This window comes from Coloeus monedula, assembly GCF_965178545.1.
Source record: "Coloeus monedula genome assembly, chromosome: W".
Lineage (NCBI taxonomy): Eukaryota > Metazoa > Chordata > Aves > Passeriformes > Corvidae > Coloeus > Coloeus monedula.
The window spans coordinates 24278716-24293730 of record NC_138821.1 but is presented as its reverse complement, the minus strand read 5'-3'; positions in this window follow the sequence as shown (position 1 = coordinate 24293730).

Below are 15015 nucleotides of genomic sequence, written 5' to 3'. Positions count from 1 at the left end.
TATGCCGATCACACCGGAGTGGTAATAAACACCATGAACGAATTAAGAAAACAGCTAGAACAAAGGAAACGAGACAGGGAAACACACCAAAGCTGGTATGAAAACTGGTTTAATCATTCCCCCTGGCTGACTACATTGCTTTCAACCATTGCAGGACCATTAATTTTGTTAGTGCTTGGACTCACCTTTGGACCATGTATATTTAATAAACTAATTTCTATAATAAGAAGCCGCTTAGAAGCAGCACACATTATGCTTGTTAGAGCTAAGTATAAACGAATACTTGAAGAAGAAAACTTAGAAACATTAGAACTGGCTAAACAGGAATTACAAAGATTCAGTGAACAAAAATGAATAGAAATGGGGGATTGTGAAGGATACAGGATGTTTTGTCCACTAAATATCAAGTAGCAGGAAACCAGCTGCCTATACCTAGATAAGAGCCAGAGACAAATATGTGCTTGCCTAATCCCTATCTGTACTTGCTTAATCAGCTTTTAGTTCCAGGACCTTGAGCATAATGACCATACAAGGAAGGGTCAACCAAAAGACACCGGAGGATGACTACTAACCTTCATTCTGCGACCACCAGGAGGAAAAAACGACCCCCTAGCAACAAGTCACACATGCGCAGAATACCATGAAAAAGACACGTTAACCGGAAAAGAGACTGTATAAGAAGGAACTGGAACTGGCGAAAAGTGCGGCAGTTGGTGGAGCGGAGACTCCCCTGCCGCCCAGCGCTGTATTTGCTTTTGCCTTGCTTGCTTGCTGTTAATAAATAAAATTGTAATTAGCAGATTGAGTCCCGGAATTCATTACAGGTGCTCTTGGAGTTTTTCTCAACCCAGCATATGGGGGGGGTAGCTCCCACTTTGCAACCCCTTCCCTGGGACCCCGTCCCAGTCACCCCGGGAGATTCTTTCACTCCTCTTATCTCTCGCTTCGTCTCCTCGCTGGCCGCTGTTCTCGCGAACAAGACGGAACCGCAGCACTCAGAGACTGCCACACTCGCTTCGCAGATCTGGGGCAACCAGTCCGCATCTCATTCACACACACTCATCTCCCGTAACCACCCCCTTTTTCTTTGGACAGTACTTACCAGTCCTGTTTCTTTTCCAGTGTCTGTGGGATTTTTGTTGAGAGCGCTCTCTTTCATTTGCTTTATTTTTGTGTCTTTCTTGTCCTCCGGGTGTTGCCCTGCTGCCACCAAATCGCGCCAGAGGATGATAAGCAAAGGTCCTGCCAACTTGGGCGGAGGCGCCTTACCCTTGCTTCTTGAATCCTCCCATGCTTTTCAGAGGCGAGGTGTAGATCCGGGACGAGCCCCCAATTGTGAAAAACGAGGTTCACTCTCCTGTGAGAATTTAAAGAGTTTAATATAAAGACAATAAGAGACACATAAAATAAAGCAAAGAGATAACGGCCAGGTGCCTTGGCGCTCTGCTAAGAGCACACCTGATGCTCGAGGTGAGTCCTTTTTATACCATTTTTACTGTCTGTTCTCTATTCATATTAAAACTTTTCCTGGAGCTGTTCTGCATGGCCACTCCTCGGTTCCGCCTTTTTAGAGCATGCGTAGTCTTCTGCCTTGTGGTTTTATTTCTTTTGATTCTTGGGGTTGGGCCCACTAGGTAAGAGTCAATGGTAGGGTGGATCTCTTAATTCTCCAGACAGTCAGGGCTGATTGCAGCTTTGGCCTCTTTGCCTCCCCCAGGCAGAGCGGTGATAACGGCTCTCGGACTCTCCTGGCCGCCCGTTCTCCGGGCGGAGTAGCCTTTGGGCCCTTTTGTTCTCTGGACAAAGTGTTGATTAGCAGCTTCTCGGGCCTCATCCTCTGTTCGCTTGGAGGTTATCTTACTTGCTCACACTTGCTAACATTCTTGCTAAAAAGAGAGAAAACTACATCCACACAGCAAAAAGCATTTCTAACATTATATAATATCTACCTTAATACTTTGCGAGAAGCCAATATTATAATATATATTTATAACACCTCCTTCCCCTAAGCTGTGCAGGGAGACAGGGAATGGGGGTTATGGTCAGTTCATCACATGCATCTGGTGCTGCTCAGGGAGAAGAGTCTTTCCCCTGCTCCAACATGGGGTTCCTCCCACATGAGATAGCTCTACATGAACTGCTCTAATGTGAGTCCAGCCCATGGATAACAGCTCTCCATGAACTGTTGCAAAGCAGGTCCCTCTTCCATGGGGTGCAGTTCTTCAGGCACAGCTTGCTCCAGCATGGGTTCCTACCAGGAAATCTGCTCCAGTGTGGGCTCCTCTCTCCACAGGTTCACAGCTGCCTGCCAGGAGCCTGTTCCAGCACGGGCCTCCCATGGGTTCACAATCTTCTTTCAGGCATCCACCTGCTCTGGTGTGGGTCTCCTCCATGGGCTGCAGGTGGATCTTTGCATCCCCATGGTCCTCCATGTGCTGCAGGGGCACAGCTGCTTCACCATGGTGTTCACTATGGGTTGTAGAGGAATCCCAGCTCCGGTACCCGGAGCACCTCCTCCCTCTCCTCCACTGACCTTGGTGTCTGCAGAGTTGTTCCTCTCACATGTTCTCACCCTGCTCTTCTCTGGCTGCAATTACATCTGCCCAATAACTTTTTTCTTCTTAAATATATTATCACAGAGGTGTTACCACCATTTCTAATTGGCCCAGCTTTGGCCAGCAGCACATCTGTCTTGGAGCTGGCTGGCATTGGCTCTGCTGGAAATGGAGGAAGCTTCCAGCAGCTTGTCACATAAGCCACCCCTGTAGCCCCCCTGCTACCAAAGCCTGGCCATGCAAGCCCAATACAAAAGCCCACAAAAAAGCTGTATTAAACCATGTTCTTTCCTGAGGCACTTAAATTTGCTTAAGTCAGCTTAAGGGAGTGTGATAGACAACGACAGCACAAGATCAGTGGAATTTAAACTCAAAAATGTAAGAATAAAAGTGCTTTAAATTAAATTCAGATTTAAAAATTTAATTTAAATTAAGGTAATCAACACTGAAACACTTTACCAAGGTGTACTGGGTGTAATTGGGATGGAGTTAATTTTCTTTGTAGCAGCCCATGTGGCGCTGTATTTTGGATTTGCAACTCAAACAGTGTTAAAAACACACCAGTATTTTGGTTATTGCTGAAGAATGCTTCTGCAGGATCCATGCTTTCTCCTTTTCCCACTCTGCCCCTACAGCAAGTAGTCTGGGGGTGGGCATGAAGACTGGGAGGGAACACAGCCTGGACAGGTGACCTGAATTGGCCAAAGGAATATTCCGTGCCATACGATGTCATGTTCAGCAATAAATACTGGGGGGGGGGGGGGGTTGGGGGACATAGTCATTGCTCATAGACTGGCTGGGCATCAATCTGTTTGTGGGAGGTGATGAGTGTCTTTGCATCAGTTGTGGTTTTGTTTTCTTTAATTTTCTTCTTTCCTTTACTTATAGAAGTATCTTTATCTTGACCCACACTTTTTTTGGTCTTCCTATTCTCTTACCTGTCCTGCTTGGCTGGGGGTTGGGTTGAGTGAATGGCTGTGTAGGGTTTAGCTGTTGGATAAGACCCCAGATCTGCAAACATTTTGAATATTTTTACAATTTTCTAACATTCCTCTGATAAGTATTTAGGGCAGAGGAATTCAGGAAGGCTGGACATTCTTCAAGAAGCAAATCCTAAAGATGCAGGAGCAGGCTGTCCTTGTGTGCAGAAAAATGAGCTATTGGGGAAGAAGATTGGCCTGGCTGAACAGAGAGATTTGGAACTCAGAACAAAAAGAGTTTAAGAACTTTGGAAGAAGGGGAAGGTAACTAAGAAGAAATGAATTTGAGTTGTCAGTCTAAGTCAGGGAAAAGGAAAAGAGTTCGTGCTTCAGAATAGATGAGGACAGGAAATAACACTTCTTGGTAGCCTAAACTTAATATTTTTGTTCCCTTTGCTTTATACTAGTGGTGATGAATAAGATGAATGTCATTTACACATATAAATCAGATTGAGTAGTTCTGTTTTCTTTAATTAAAAAAAAAAAAAAAGCACCCACTTGAATTGTATTTGCCTAAATAAACTTACTTACGAACTTTCAGTTTTAAGAGCTTGGCATTTAGTGTCTGTTACTTCTATTCATTCTGGAAGGGGCTCTTCAAATACATGACCTTCCTTGGACTTCTGGTTTATTAAGATAGGGTGGACTGTCATCTCAGATGCTTTTCAAAGACCTTGCAGGAATTAATCTTTTCTGGTTTTAATGGGTTAAACTTTTATTTTGCTCAAAATAATATTCTGTTTCCTGTTGGTTTTTAATTGAGGGATTGTTAAGGCAGTTTAATGTAATGAATGCCCTCTAAATCAGCAGTGATAAATTATCCTCTCTTTGGTCCTTTATCAACATAGACCTTATACAGGGGCCTAAATGCTCTAACAGTGCTTTTGCAGCATGGCTTGTATAACTGTCTGTCATGAAGTTTCTCTTCCTAGTGCCTTGTATAAATTAGCTGACTGTTCCTAGTTGTGTGTTCTGATCAGGGGGACCTTTTTTTAAGAGGTAAGCTAGTGAAGCTAAACCTAAGACTACTGAAAAGAACTAGTGACTGTGACAGAACATTTGTTTTTAATGTTTGCCAGTGATGTTTTTCTTGAAGTCTGTCTCTCCTGTCATCTCCCCAAAGCATACTCAGATTTTATTCCATAGACATTTGTCACAAATGAGTGTGTTAGGTCACTCAAAGAATCACTGGCAAAGATATCAGGTTTAATATAAAAGCAAAGGCACAACAAAGTTCATTGGCAAGGTTGACTCTACTACTTACTAGGTGGTTAAAGCACACTGAGAAAAATTGGACTAAAATCTAAAATAAATCAGTCTAAAACTAAAATCAACAAAAAAATATGTATGTGGAGGTTGGGGATGGAAAAGGGTAAGGATAGAAAAGGGTAAGGATAAAAAGGAATGAGGGAGAGCCTCCCATTGAGTCACAAGGTTCAGAGTGGACCCCCTTGCTAAATTTAGCCCTGGACTCGACCAACAGTTTAGGCCTAAAGGTTTAACAGCACTTAAACTTAACAGCACTTAATTGATAGTCTAATTTAAACAAATTAACAAGAGATTCTATAGAACTTACTATAAACACAACAGTAACTCACTTATAAGCCTAACTTACAAATCTAACGTGCTTAAGAATCTAGGAGAGCAGCATTCCTGGTACATTTGCTATAGCATATTCACACTCGCGTGCACACAGACATAAAGAGTCTGTACAAGCTACCTGTGAAGAATTCCCCTTGAATTCAGTGAAGTACTCACTTCGGATGCACTTGCATCTTCTCAATGGGCAAAGGGTTGAGCCTCGAGGAGTGGAGGGTATCAGCCCAGGATCCATCGTCATTTGGCAATCCTCCGAGTATGGCAAACTTGAGAGTTCGCTGGCTCTGAGAGGCCCCACTCAGAGGGAGGTTTCTGGTCACAGCCTGCTGCAGTCCAGGAGAGCTCAAAGGGTCTCATTTTGGATTGCTGTTTATAGGGCCGCAAGAGAGTGGGCTTTAGTCATAGTAATTTTCCATCCTGGCTGCAATTCGGGTCAGTAACTTTCTTTGAAAGTTTGATAACAAAAATGTTATTCCACTTGGGTTGTTATTCAGGCAAGAAAAATAAGTTTCCGAGGCTGTTAAAAAACAGGAGCTTATTAGACAGCACAAGTTCCTAGGAGCAGACAGTGTTTCTGATAAGCTCAAGAGGAGCTTAGTCCAGGTGCTGTTCATCAAGGCCAAGGCCTAAGGAGCATTTCTCAGATCATAGTGCAGCCTGGGAGGGGAGCACCACCACAATTGGGATTTGAAAAATTAGCAGGTGCAAACATGTAACAATTATTTCTTGGTACTCTCAGTAAGCTATCTTGCTTTTCTTGCAAAATAGTTTAAAAATAAATATTCCTTTTGTGGATCTCTCTTAATCCAGAGACAGTATCAAACTTTCATACCAAGTCAGATTTCCCATATGCTGCTGTACAAATGCAACTATTTGACTCAAGGGCTAGGGGTGTGAGAAGTTTATTTACTACATATCCTGGAAGATGCTCTCTGTAGACTTTACATTGGTTTGCCAACATACATAAAATGATAATTTTTCATGTAGAAATCCCATCCTGAGAGCATGCTATTCACTCTTAGTATATATTCCTGCATGCCTACTACAGTAGGTTAGCACTGTCAGTTAACTTCAGCATCATTGCAGTAATTTGTTTGCATAGTAGAGAAGTAGTCTCACTTCAATAGGATTGAAGAGGTCATTCTTGCTTTATCCATCACTTTTGCTTCTTTTTTTCCTCATGGTCCCGTGATGGTCCTGTAACTGTTTTGTACAATCTCATGCATTCCTGTCTTTGTTTAGTGTTGTTGGGTTTGGTTGTTGTTTTGTTTGTGGGTATTTAAAAGAGCAGAAATGCTCGTCAACAGCAAATACTGAATATTCCCTTTCTGTATACATGATATTAACAGCATCTTTATTCTGTAGCTTAATTTGCCTTGCCCTGTTGTTTTAGATCTAGAGTTCTTCCAATTCTCGTCTTGATCGCATTTATAATTTCTGTTGATGTTTGGACTCTTGGAAGTACATTGATCAATGAAGAAGGGGGGGAAGCAAATTACACCACAGGATAGAGTTGGTTGGAAGAGGGCAGCAATGCAAGAGCAGAGTAAAGGGAAGACATAATATGAAAAGGTGGGATAGGGTAAATTGACAAACACAGGTGAATAGATAAATGAAAATTAAGTCTTGTACATTGTCTCTTTCTCTCATTATATGTAAGCTATGCATGTTTTTTTTACCAGTCTCTTGAGTATACTCAGAAAGGGCAAGGGAAAACCAGGAAGGTTCTAATTTAAGCTTAAGCGTCTGGACATTGCCTCCTACCTTCCAGTTTCAAATAGGCTTTTTTGAAAGAGGGGGGAAAAAGGCAGTGTTTCCTTGACTCCTCCCCCCAGACTATCTTGCTGTTAATGGCCCATCATTGTCCTGCCGCATGACTCAGAGATAACTCCCTCTGGACTATCATCTGTTAATGAGCCCAATCAACACCTGGCCTCATGACTCATTACCCCATTGTGAGATGCTCCACCCAGAGGGAGGAACCAAGCATCCCAGCGTGGATATAAGCTGAGGCTGAACACCAGAGAGGAGGCCTTTCCACTGGATTTCCAGAGGACAGGAGCTACACAGTCACCACTGGACCTTCTGAGGAAGAGCAGACCCTCTTTTCTACAGGATCACCGCTTCAGAGGACTGCAGCCATAATTCTAGCAGACTGCTACCACCACCCTGCCTAACAGGGACTCAGGTTGTATCTTGACACTGTCAGTTTGAACCAGTGTTTTCTTTTAGTTTTTTTTTCTTTCCTTTTCTTTAAACTTCCCCATTAAAATTGTTATTCTGACTTGGTGCCTCCCACTGGTTTGTTTTCAAACTAGTACACAAGGGAAAACCAGGAAGGTTCTAATTTAAGCTTAAGTGTCTGGAGATTTGTTGGGTGGAGTCGCGGGAGACAAGCACTCAAGGCATGATGTTCAGCAAGTCTCGATTTATTTTTCAAAACTACACTTACTTATAGTACCTTTAATTAGCTCATACATATTGCAAAAGTCGAGCTCCTCATTGGTGGGAGCTATTCCGTGGGATCTGCAAACACGGTGGTCTTATCTTCCTCTTCCATATGGTTTCTGTCTGCTTACTTATCTGAATGCACATTCTGTTATCTATGCAACCTCTTGCTCAAGGACTCAGTGTCTGCATCTTTTCTAAGCCTGCTGTGTTATCATGACCTTTGCTTTTTAGCCATTCTTCAGAAAGACTCTCAACACTTCCCCTGTTTTCTTTTTGCATGATCATAGTCATATTGACTGACTTCAAAATTAAATTTTTTACACATGACATTATACAGCTAAGCATAAGTAAACCAAGCAAAACAATTATTAGCAACAGCATTAAAGATTTAATCACACTTTTCATCCATCCTTCTAAGCCCATCCACTCTGTAAGTCCTTCTAATCCGAAAAATCCGGAGTCTTTTTTTATTTTTTGGGAGTGTTCAATCAAATTCTTAATTTCGGCGTGGATGGACTTAGAATGATCCTCAAGATCCATACAGCACATTCCTTCAAAGTCTTCACAGCCATGGCCGTGGGCTAAGAGTAGAAAATCTATAGCTGCTCTATTCTGAAGCAGGGCGTGTTGGACTGAACTCAGGTCTTCTGCAAGTTCAGACAACACTCGGCTGGTACTGTTTGCCTGTTTAACTACCCAACATGCCAGTTTTTCTAAGTGACGATGGGCTCGTGCCGCAGCTGCACCAGGAACAAAAAGGGAGGTAAAAAGCATTTCTGATTTGCTCCATAGCGTGAGGTCATCCTGACATTCAGGTGTTATAGTTTCTGTTAAAGACCTCTGCCATCGTGTTCGGTGTGTAGCATTAGGATGGTGCTGTGGAAGTGCAAGACTCAGTTGGCCAAAGGTACAGGGCCCACCTACAGGCCTGGATGGAATACCTGACCAGGCACGATTCCCACAAATTAGGAAAAACCCTCTGGGTAACTTTCGAGGGAAAAACGTTCCAGGGGCTGCAAGAGATCGATTTCTCACGGTAACGTTGCACCATTCTAAATCCCACTGTGAAGCATTGCCAATAGGATAAATCAAGGTGGGGTTGGATTCATTCAGTCAACAGCCATTAAGGCTGCCCTCTTGGCATAAATTACGTGAACTATTAATATAAATACAGGCTGTAGCGTTAAGAGAATCAACTAGTTCTATCTCTTGTGGCTCAGGGCCCACCGGGAGTTTATCATCCCAGCTATCATACTTCAGTAGGCCAGCGGTAATATTCATTGTGGATTTTAATGGTCTAATAATTTTGAACTGGTTCTGGGTCTCGATTACAAAGTTACGCCATGTATTATCTGTTAGTGGTACTCCAACTAAGCATGTCAAAAATGGGGTACTGGGTGTGGCTAAGGAGGCACAGAATGTTGTGGTGTTCAATTCACGTGCCAAGGAGACCCAGATATTATCTCTAGGGTCAAACACCTTAGGAGGGTAGGAAAGGGGGTGACCCATTACTGAGCCTGCGATTAGCAGCACGATGCTTAAACCGCCGGCAAACATGATCCCACTTTCTTGGGTCAACTTGCCACTGAATGGGGACCCCGATATTTGGTTGGCATGAGGATTGCAAAACTACAGAGTAGCTATCGGCTAAGATCTTTTTTGCTAAATGCTGTACTGACCACGCTAATTCTCTTAGCCGCAGATCTTCAAGATTTTCAACTAATTGCAAACTGTCAATGATATTTTTGCCTGTGAGTTGTACTAATGCTCCTTGAGCCGTCTCACGGTGCCAGTGAAAACTGCAAGACTGACACCAAAACCCTTCTGATAGATGTTGCTGGTGGACCCACCACTGTAAATTACAGCCTCCGCAAAGCAATCTTACCCACGCCTTATGATTATTACAATTACATGCAAAGCAAGCAGACTGGCTGTAGGTGCAGGGGTGTTCAGTCTGGACCGGGCGTAGACGGACGGAGACGAGAGATCTCTGTAGTCAGATCTTGGAACATGCGGTTTATTGCAAAGGGCGTGGGTACAGGGGCACTGCTTAGAGCTGCAGCTGGCAGCTCTGAGCAGGCCCAAGAGAGCAAGAGAGTAAGCGGGTAAGCAAAGAGAGAATAGTAAGAGAGAATAGTAAGAGTCTATAGTAAGAGAGTCTAGTAAGAGAGTAGTACGAGAGTCTAGTAAGAGAGAGAGCACGAGTGTATAGTAAGAGAGTATAGTAAGAGTCTACAGTACGAGAGTCTAGTAAGAGTGTATAGTACGAGTGAATAGTGAGTCTAGTAAAAAGTGTCTGAAGTCCTGGTTACAATACAATAAATCATCTTCTGTACTGAATATTCTAATTGTCACTAACCAATCTAATACAAGATACAAATCCTATAGCATTTACGTACAGCCTATAAGAGTTCTTATATTACCATAGAGTGTTACAGCTTAACTTCTAAAAACTACTCTTTGGACCCCTTCTGCTGAGCTAGTAGGGTCTGCTCTGACCCTTGGACCTGCCTGCAAGCAGACGGTATTGTTCAATCAAGAGGGGATTACCTTCAGTTGGCCATACCATTGTTTTCCAGTTGTTCAGTAACTAAGACTTGGTATCTCAAAGGTGGCTTTCATTTCGATGTCGCTTATAGTTTTCATATTCCCAAAATCTTTTGTCAGGCAATCATATTTATAAGGCTTTCCTGTTTCATCTTCCCCAACAACTGGCAAAAGCGCAAAAAGTGTCTTTGCAAATGTGGGAGGAGATAACCCTCTATCTCCTGTTCAGAGTCCACAAGGAGGGTAATGCAAAACCGCTGCTCAACTTCCTGCAGGATTTGTGAGATCTTCCTCTGTACCCTTCTTTTCTTCTTCTGTTGTGGGTTGCTCATCAGTGACATCAGGCTTAGTCCATTTGGCCGGAACCCATAGGGGATGTTTTAGTTGTAATAACAGATCAAAAAGTCGCTGGTTTTTCACTTCCTTGATGACAGCGTCCTCGATTCTAGAAACAATTCCTACAACATAAAGAGAGTCTGAAATGACATTGAGGGGTTCCGAAAAATGAAGGGCGGCCCACAGTACTGCTACAAGTTCTAAGGTTTGTAATGTATCAGTAGGGGTAGCTGCGATCTTATGGTGGCACCATTGTTGATTATAGTGCCAAACAACGGCAGCTGTCCTGGTTCTGCGTCCGGCATCAGTAAAAACTGTCAGAGCATCAGGGATAGGCCCTCGGTGCTGCAATGGTTTGGATATCCAGGTCCAGCTTCCTAACCAGTTGAGTAATTTTGGAGCTAATGGGCCGGTGCGAACTTCTGCTCCAGAAGAGAGCAATGCTTCAGTGAGCTGCGAGGAGTTGAGTAGGTACCAGTCTAAGGTAGGTTTTTCCATGGGGAGGTAGATAACTGCAGGTTCAAGGCCACTAATTTCCCAGGTGCGTAGACGTCCTTTCTTTAAAAGAGTTGCTAAATTTTCAATCTTTGGAGTAACTGTTTCTCTTTGCTGCAAGGGGGGCGAAATCTATTCTAGAACGGAGATGTCCCCCGTTTTCTTTTGCTGAGTAATGGCTCCTAAGAGATGTTCTCCGCTGTTCCAGACAGTTAAGGATAAGGGGGTGTCGGGGTCTAGACGGTCAACAAAGCCTCTGGAGATACAGGATGTAATTTGCTGCAAGACTTTAGACTGTTGCGGCGTAAGCGTCACAGGAGTACATGGGTCTGTGCCCTTTAGCAAAGGACGTAGCTGTTCCAATAGCATGTTGGGAATTCCTGTAATGGGTTTAAGCCATTGTAGGTCTCCTAGAAGTTTCTGGGCCTCATTTAGGTTTGAAATAGATGCTTGAATATGTAACTTCTGAGGCTTTATTCTCTGAGCGGTAATAGTCCATCCTAGATATTTCCATGGAGCAGAAACTTGTATTTTGTTGGGTGCCACAACAAGGGACCAGGCAGCCAAGGAGGCAACAATAATTTGCATCTGGGCAGGGGTGAAGGGATCCCTTTGAGCAAAGAGAATGTCATCCATGTAGTGATAAATAATGGCATCAGGCATCTGTCTCCATAAGGGTTGCAAGGCAGCATCAACATACAGTTGGCACAAAGTAGGTGAGTTTTTCATCCCTTGCGGCAATACAGTCCATTCAAATCGTCTAGCTGGTTCTCCTTTATTCAGGGCAGGTAAGGTAAAGGCGAAGCGCTTGGTGTCATCTGGATGCAATGGAATAGTCAAATTCCTGCGGCTGTACATTCGCGACAAATATGACCGGGTGTCTCACAGCAATAACACTTCATGCGGCCACCTGGAGCTGGGCGGGGACGTGCTGCTGCCGCTTGGAGAGGAGCAAGGGCTGCCATAACCTGATTTTGAGAGCTAATAGCCTGTTCTTTAAGCCCTTCACCTAATTTTGCTAAGGCTTGTGCTAAGAATAGTTGCGAGCCAGTGGGCATGGTCGCAGCTTTCTCTAAAAGTTGCTGGACAGTCCAATCCCTTGGGGTGGAAGTAATAAGGGCACGGGTGGCTTGGTTACCATTTTGTAGGAGACATTGTTTTAATAATGGGTCGTGCATGTGCTCTTGCACCCCGGCTTTTGAAATTGCCTCCATGACTTTATCAACAAAAGAGCCTAAAGATTCCTCTCTGCCTTGCTTAATGTTCATATACATAGGGATCCCACCCGGGGCTCGGACTTTATCCATAGCTTTCTTAGCAACTGCCATAGCTTCCCGTAGCTTGGCAGGTCCTAGTGCCGCTTGAGCTTCTACTCTCATATGTTGACCTTGTCCTAGAAGTTCATCTACAGTGATATCTGCTAACGGATCTCCCTGGGGTCTAGCGAGATCTGCACTAACAGCTGCCTCCTCCCTCCAGCGAGCCTCAAAAAGCAGTCGCTGATGCGGGGTATACATGAGCTTAGTAATGCCTTTAATGTCAGCAGGAAGAAGGGTAAAAGCGTTAAAAATATAATCAAGCATCTGTTTAACTGGTTCACTGGTGACACCGTAATTCCCCACCGTTGCTTGTAGCTGAGCTAACAGCTTCCAATCCAGATTAGTCACCTGCGCGATATTGCCGCCCCCTTGCGGATTAGGGACAAATAAGACAGGGAACGCTATGCTGTCCTGAGCAGCCGCTAGCATGTCAGAATCACCCTTTTGTAAGCCCTCACGAGCAACCGCAGCTCAAAGTTCTCGATGGTCCCTAGCCATGGCCTCCGCGAGGTCAGACTCTGCCCCAGGGACAGGCTCAGGGCTAACAAAGGGGTTTCGCGAGCGAGAACAGTCCGGCGGAGACGGGTGAGGCAAGGGCGGAGGAGCAGGCTGCGGCAAAGAAGGCGTGGGAGGAGCAGGAGGTGGGGGGGGGGGGGGAGGCGCGGAAGGCAACTCAGAGGCAAGAGCCTCAGGGGGTACGTGAACCGTAGCAAAGGTGGGGGGATTAGGCGGACCAGAGAAGGGAGAGGGACCATGTTCCCCGTAAAGACGATTACGGTCCTGTGCAACTTTAATCTTTTCTGCGGCTTTCTTTTCTGCCTGTACCATTAAAAGTTCATTGTAAACAACTCTCCATAGTTTAGCTATCTTTTTAGCTGGCTTATCGTCATCTAAGACAAGGTCCCAGAGTTTGTCACTATACGCGCGCCACTGACTTAATTCATGAATGGAGTGGGGGTCAGCGAAAAAACCGTAAGAGCGCGCATGCGTTAAAAGAGCGGGGAGGTCTTTATCAAGATCAATCCCTTTAAAATTACGCTTAAGCAAAAAAGCCTTAAAAAGTTCCTGTGCTGCTTGCCTTTCCATACTTACGACGGTACCGTTGCTAGCCCCTCCAGGCTTCGGCAGCACGTATCGGCGAGCCCGCCTGTGTGGTCACTCGGGCGCGGAGGAAATCGCTGCAGTATACGAGACCTCTTTCGCCGTCCGTCTAGCTGCGGGACCCGACCCCAACGCAACTCCCCCATCGCATAAGGCTAGGGCAACTTCTCCTGTTCGGGCGCCAGATGTTGGGTGGAGTCGCGGGAGACAAGCACTCAAGGCATGATGTTCAGCAAGTCTCGATTTATTTTTCAAAACTACACTTACTTATAGTACCTTTAATTAGCTCATACATATTGCAAAAGTCGAGCTCCTCATTGGTGGGAGCTATTCCGTGGGATCTGCAAACACGGTGGTCTTATCTTCCTCTTCCATATGGTTTCTGTCTGCTTACTTATCTGAATGCACATTCTGTTATCTATGCAACCTCTTGCTCAAGGACTCAGTGTCTGCATCTTTACTAAGCCTGCTGTGTTATCATGACCTTTGCTTTTTAGCCATTCTTCAGAAAGACTCTCAACAGAGATTGCCTCCTACCTTCCAGTTTCAAATAGGCTTTTTTGAAAGAGGGGGGAAAAAGGCTGGTTGTATTGTACTCAAACTCTCTCTTTTAGGCCACTTCAGGTGTCTACAACAGGATGTGTGGTGTCCTCTTTCACCTTTTGCTGAACTGTTTCAAATAAAAGCATCTAAAGAAAAGGCCCTGACCCTGGACCGTACAGGAAGAGAAGGGGGCAATAGATGAAGTACTTTGCTTGTCTTTTCCTGTAAGAGGAACTCTGGAGAGCAGAGGATCATAATTGCTGATTATATGAGATTATATTTATGTAACAACACTGGGTAGCAGGTAACTAGGACAGCATTCTGAGTCTTTGGTTGAAGAAATATTTTAGTTCTAATGTTCCTTGCATCCTAAAGCTAGAGATACAATGCCAGAATCTCAGTAATTAGTAGTGCCAGTTCAAGGGATTAATCTTGTAGAGGTCAGTGGTATTATTTTGTGTTAATAGGCATTACTCATTGTGAGAAAAGTTAGACAAATTATGGACCTGTTGTGGTTTAACCCCAGCTGGCAACTAAGCACCACACAGCTGCTCACTCACTCTCCCCTGGTGGGATGGGGGAGAGAATCTGAAGAGTAAAAGTGAAAAAACTCATGGGTTGCGATAAATGCAGTTTAATAGGGAAAGCAAAAGCCATGTGCACAAGCAAAGCAAAACAAGGAATTCATTCACCACTTCCCATCAGCGGGCAGGTGTTCATCCATCTCCAGGAAAGCAGGGCTCTGTCATGCATAATGGTGACTCGGGAAGACAAAATGGCATCACTCTGAACGTCCCCTGCTTCCTTCTTCCCTGCAGTTTTTATTGCTGAGCATGACATCATATGTTATGGAATATCCCTTTGGTCAGTTGGGGTCAGCTGTCCTGACTGTGTCCCCTTCCAACGTCTTGTGCGCCCCTAGCATCCTCCCTGGTGGGATGGTGTCAGAAGCAGAAAAGGCCTTGGCTGTGTGTGAGCACTGCTCAGCAATAACAACATCCCTCTGTTATCAACATCGTTTACAGCACAAATCCAAATCATAGCCCCATACTAGCTACTATGAAGAAAATTAACTCTATCCCAGCCAAA